We start from the raw sequence: 6,562 nt of genomic DNA on the forward strand, positions 1-6,562 counted from the left end.
TTCTTGTATATCCTTGTCTCTATTAAAATAACAACAGCAATTCTAATAGTAATACTTTTATTACATATTGACCAAATTCTTAATGGGAGAGTCAGTTTAAAAAAATCTAATTGGAAGTACTTGTGTCTTTTTGGTTTTCTTTAAATTCATTTCTAGCTTTATTATGCTGAAATTAGAGAATAGACTCTCTAATGTCTGCTTTAGAGAAAAGTATAGAGGTTTTCTTGGCACTGCTATTGTAGAGGGTGAATTTAAAGCTACAATTATGCCATAACTAACCTAAGGTATTTCAAACAAGGTCATGAGCTTCTGTTTGCCATAAAATGGGGGAAATCAATCCTATCTATTTTACAGGGTTGCTATGACCCTTCACTAAGGTAATGTATATAAAAGTGCTTTCTAATTGGTAAAGCAGTAAGTAGTTCCTAGTTTAATTTCTTTTGTTTAATGCAAAAATCTGAGAAATAGCTTATTTTGAATGTAGTTTTCTCATTAAAAAAAAGAATTATGGGCTTAGTCTAATAATAAAGTGTGTCGTAATATACCATAAAGGAGCTTCTACCTAGAAAGTAGTACAAATTAAAGATTAATTGCCAGCAACTATACCAGTTACTAATTTATAAGAACAATGATAGTTTTCAGTACTATTTACTTCTAGTACATGGCTATGTCTCTAAAGTATGTTTGTATGAAGTGTTTTCAAGAGAGCTGTCTTTCTACAAATAAGTGGAAATTATTTCATTATTAGTTGTATATCAAATATAAAGCTATTTGTATCATCATAGCTTTAATCACAATATTTAAACACAACATGCTAAAAAACAAAGTATTACTCATATTAATAAAAGGGTAGCTGTACTAATGCTTTTAGTAATTTGATGGTACTGAGCATTCAAATGGTATATGGAGACAACTGTATGTAATGAAGAATGATTTATATATACCATGTAGGGTATAAAATCTACATAGTAGAAAATGAGAAGAAAAGAAGCTGGAGGTCTCAAACAAGCATTCTCATTAAATACTTCTGTTTGAGGCAAACCAGTTCCATCAAACACCTTCAGAAAAAGTGTTATACCATTTAGGTAATGATTGACATATGAATAGCCTCATTTCAATGCTCATTATAAATAGTTTTCTTCAACATTTCTTGGAAATTCAAATAAGGGAATTTGTAAATAAATGTTCTACCTCAGATAAAGGTCTAAAATGTGTAAAAAGAGTAATCTCTAAAACACACATTCTATTCAGTTTTAAAGATAAGGAAATTCATTTATACCTCTCAAATATTTTTCAAGAAGAAAGCAAACAATTTGATTTTTGGTTATTTTAGGTTTTAAAAATATTTAAGTGGTATCATGTGATATTATTCAATGGCCTACGAATGTTGAGAGAGTCTGTGAGAAAATATTTTGAGACATTGAGAATCAAATTGGCAGCCCATTTATTTCTCTACTTTCAAAAGAACAGACCACCAAAGTAGTTTTGAATAGAGTGGGTAGAGAAATTTTAAAAAGAAAAGAAAAGACCTGATAACCAATCACACTCCTAAAATTTAAGGGCAACAATTGTAGAGGAATGAAAGAAGGGTAAATCCACAAGGAGGTCTTTCTAAGGAGAAAAGGGAAATAGCTAAGTACTAAGAGGTCACAAGGTACATTAAACACATAAAAAAGGCCCCCACTCATTAAATTTAAAGATCTGGTCCTGCAAGAGCAGTTTTTCTTACTAAAAGGCATACCATTTGTAGGATTTTTTTTAATTCAAAAGGATTTACAATATAACTTTGTTTTCTGAAGGTTTCTTTTCCTGTTCTTTAATTTCATTCTTTAATGAGTTACCAAAATGTTATCTAAATAAACATAAAAATTAAGATGTATTATTTAAAACCTAACCAGAAATCTGAATCTTAGGCTTATTTCATTTTGTTAACCTGTTTTGAAAGAAATGTTCTATCATCTGTGTTAACTTGTAGATTAAAAAAAACTTACACATTTCTCACCAGCATTACCTTTAATTATACTGGTTCTCCCTGAACTATCATTCACTTAGCATGACTGTAATCATCAGCAGCCATGAGAGTATATCCCAACTCACCTCTTCAGTGAATTAAAAAACAACAAAAATCATAATTCTCATAGAACTTATTTTTTACAAAAAAACAAGGTATTAAATACTGAGGATAGCCTGAAATAGCAGGATCAGCAATGTGATGAGAAATATTTAACAGTGAAAAGAGACCAATATAAAACATGGATTGTATTCAGACTACTTCTTTAGTTAGATGTGAGAATTGTGGAAAACATTTAAATTTTGAAGATTCAGTTTTCTCAACTGTAAAACAAAGGTTTTGAACTTGAACATCTCCAAAGTCTCTCTTAGCAACAAAATTCTATGATTACAAGAGCAATTATGCTAGAAAAAGGCATAAAAGACATCCAAGATGGAAAGAAACAAAACTCATCTGTTTATGAATTATTTGATCTTATATGTAGAAAACATTAATATTCTTGAAAAAAAACCTTAGAACTAATAGATGTATTCAGCAAAGTACCAAAATACAAAATCGACACATAAAAATCAGTTGTATTTCTATGCACTACCAATGAACAATTTGAAAAGGAAATTAAGAAAACAATTGCATTTACAATAGCAATAAAAAGAATACAATACTTAGAAATTAACTTAACCAAGCAAATAAAAGACTTCTACAATGAAAGGTAAAATGAAAGAAGACATAAACAAATAGGAACACACTCATATTCATGGATTGGAAGATTTAATATTGTTCAGAAGTCAATACTACATGAAAACAAGTGAAATAAGCCAGTCATAAAAAGACAAGTAATTAAAATTATACATATAGAAAGTAGATGGTAATTGCTAAGGACTGGAGGTGGGATGTGAATCGGTTGTTGAATGGGTGTAGATTTTTAGTTTTATCAAATAAAAGAATTATGGAGATGGATGATGGTGACTACACACACAACATTATGAATGTATTTAATACCAATGAACTGTGTACGTTAAAATAGTTGAGAATAAAGTTTATGTTATGTGTATTTTAAACATAATTGAAAAACTAGAATAAAATTCTATGATCCTATAAAAATAAAATTTTGACAAAAAAAATCCTAAAAATATAAAATGAAGAAGTAATGGAGATGGGTATATGAGTCTGCGTATTTAGCATTCATCCTTCCTACTCCTTCTCCCTGTCTTCCTGATTTTCCATTCAAATACATATATATTGGTAGATATATAAATGTATATACCTATATATACATTCAAATTATATTTATATTAAACTGGGGATTGAACTAGGATGTAGATTTACATTCCTAATTCTTTCTAAAATTTTCTATTTTGATTTTGTGACAGGGCCTCACTAAGTTGCTGAGGTTGGCCTCAAATTTGTGATCCTGTCTCAGCCTCCTGAATCCCTAGGATTATAAATTTGTACAACCATGTCTGTCTCCTTCATTCAAATAGTTTATGAAATCCTATATATTCTATTCTTGAAGAATACACAAACCACTAATTACAGATCTAAACTCCCTAAACCTGCTGCCTACACCTGAAACCACATCTTTTTCTATCTCTGTATAACTAAAGTACTTTGCCCTAAATATGATATAAATTTACTTGTCAATAATAGATGTCTTAGTTTATTATAGAATGTATGTCAAGAAATTTATCAGAAAAAAACAATGAGAGAAAAAGAAACAGGAAACATGTTTCCATAAATAGATGTCTTTCATTTACAAGTTTAAAAATATTACATAAGTAAAATATTCCAATGAAAAATCAACATAAGTTACACAAGTTTTTAGACTTCAGTACTGATGATTTTGCTGCATTATCATGACCAGGCAGTGGAATAGCCTCAGTTTCCAAATTTGCATCACGATGTAGAAAACATCATATAGCTTTACATGAGTGAGTGTTTATGAGGTCACAAATCTGAATAATTTCAAGGACTCTGTGAGTAAAGAAAAGAGGAATCTTTTGGTAATTCAATGTTTTCATATTGTGAAATGAAGAGAATATTTTTAATCTGGCAAAAGCATAGTAAATATACAAAACTGATCCTCACTCAACTTATCATATATAAAAAATTATGATGAATGTTTTGGTTTACCTGGAAGTTATTACTGGAAAATATTTGTGGATGGAAGCATTTGAACTGTACTATTTCCCCAAGCATCTATTTAAAATTGTGCAGGCATCTAAAGGGCCCAACATTGTACCTGTTAAGTGACTGTAACCTACTATAAATGAATTATGTCAACCTGACAGAGAGCCCTCGTTTAAAAGCCACATGTACAATCTGTGAATTGCCATATTCAAGTCAGTGGTAAGCACATGAGGTTTAGAAGATGAACTTAAAATAATATTTTACTAACAGATAAGAATTTACAGTATCTTTCAAACCTGGAGCAAGCATAATCAATTTGACATTGGGTCATAGCCAAAAAATTACCATTAAAAACTGTGGAGCCTGTATCTTTCATTTCCAACAATCTTATATGATTTACTGACAAAAGCTGTGCTTGTGATGGAATGTACAGCCCCATAATGCAGGAAGAAGTGGTACTGCCACCTAAGGACACTTAAGACATCCAAACTACACTTCTTCTTTTCTTTTTTGGTGGGTGCTGGGGATTGAACACAAGGCCTCACTCATGCTGGCAAAGAGTTCTACCATTAAGCTCTATCTGCAGCTCTTTTCATTTTATTTTGAAACAGTCTCCCTAAATTGCCCAGGCTGGCCTTGAATTTGCAATCCTCCTGCCTTAGCCTGAATTAGCTAGGATTAAAGGCATGAGCCACCATACTTGGCCAAAATTAATTTCTAAGACAAAACTTCTCCCAACACAGGCTGCCACTGACCTACATTCTATCTATATTTATTCCTAGCCCCACCCTAATCCCTTTCTGCTTTAAGAGCCATCTTTGCTGATATTTATTTTGAACCAATTTCAACCAAATAAAAAAGGCAGTGGGTAAGAAACACACAATCTCCTGAGGGGTAATGCTCTGCTTATGTAGATTCTCTCACACATATATCATCTCTCAATATATTCCAAGAAAAATATAAAATAAGCCTCTTAAGATAATTATTATGAAAAAAGATAAAAGCATTTTGCAAGAGATGATAATACTAGTATGAGTTTGTTTACTACTTTACAATCAATCTGGAATTTTTCCTTGTTAAGACTGCATTTCTCTTGGACATATTTTTTCTCAGTTATTCTTACCTAGTAATTCCTAAAAGTTGTCATCCAGGATATCTATGTTAGGCAGTCTCTTAAACAGCACCCAGTGATCCCTGTCTCTGGAACTCATGTACTTGTGTAATTCCTTCCCTTTTCATTTTGGGCTGGACTGGATGGCTCACTCCTAACAAATATGAAATGGCAATAGTGATGGGATATAACTTTTGAGATTAGGTTATAGAAGACCACAGCCTTCTTCTGTTTTGGATGCTTTCTCTTGAATTGTTTACCCAGTTGCCATACTGTGAGGCAGCCCTTTGCAGATATTCATGAAGTGGGAAACTTAGATTTGCCACCAACTACATAAGTGCAATTGGGAGTGGAATCTTCTTCATCTCAGTGGAGCCTTCCAATGAGATCATAACTCCCAACTACAGCTTGATGGAACCTCATTAAAAAAACCTGAGCCAGAGGCACTCTGTTAAGCTGTGCCTCTGATGCACAGAAACTGAGATAATAGATGTTTGTTGTTTTAAGCTGAGGTAAATAGGGTAGTAATTTGTTACTCAGTAATAAAGTAGCTTAGCAAACAAATTTCAGGTTAACTAGACAAAAATGAAATTTTATGAATCAACCTGAAAATAAAACACAACTTTTTTATGCTTTATTCTGAAACGTGATATATTTGTAAACCATTTTTATGGAGGGGAGATCTCTTTATCTTAGAAATGTGGTTACCAAACTCCAAACATTAAAAGAAGAAGAAAAAATGATGAAATGGAAAACAAATTGGCTTCATTTGCAGCAAATGGTCATGATTAATTGACCTAGGGAGAAACACCTAGAATCCTTAAAAATAAAAGTTATCGTTGTAAAACAAGTAGACTCAATTATTAGAACCTAAAATAAAACCAAAAAAGTCAAATGCCAGAGAATTGGGATTCTTTTGTGCCATTCTGTCCAATTAGTAATATTCATTAAGCACTTACCATAAGAGACTGGAGACCAGTCACAATAAAACAAAAAAAGCGAAGACAAATTAAAAGTTTAACAAATTTTGTACTAAAATTTGACTGCTTGTAGCAACTGTCAATTTATCGTAACCCTGTGTTTGCATTCATAAAAGAACCAAAAAATGAGGCAAGAGACCCAAACAACACCTGAAAAGCAACACTTGGGTTTGAAGAAAGTAACCCTTTGTAGTTTCTTGGCTTTATTTCGGAACGACGCTAGGTCACCATCTGGGGTCCCAAGTTGACCTATAGCTCAATGGCCTAGAAACAGAAGGAACGCCCATTCCCGCCTCATGACACTGATTCTTCACTTTAATAAGCCATCACCGC

General features: G+C 32.1%; 1 protein-coding gene across 1 annotated transcript in view; it reads right to left on the reverse strand.

Moving 5' to 3' along the window:
* Window positions 1-6,562, reverse strand: part of Fbxo8 (F-box protein 8) — a 50,993-nt gene that overhangs the window by 44,014 nt on the left and 417 nt on the right. The gene's annotated exons all lie outside the window — the stretch shown is intronic.

The sequence above is a fragment of the Sciurus carolinensis genome, chromosome 4 (assembly GCF_902686445.1).
Source record: "Sciurus carolinensis chromosome 4, mSciCar1.2, whole genome shotgun sequence".
NCBI classification, from domain to species: domain Eukaryota; kingdom Metazoa; phylum Chordata; class Mammalia; order Rodentia; family Sciuridae; genus Sciurus; species Sciurus carolinensis.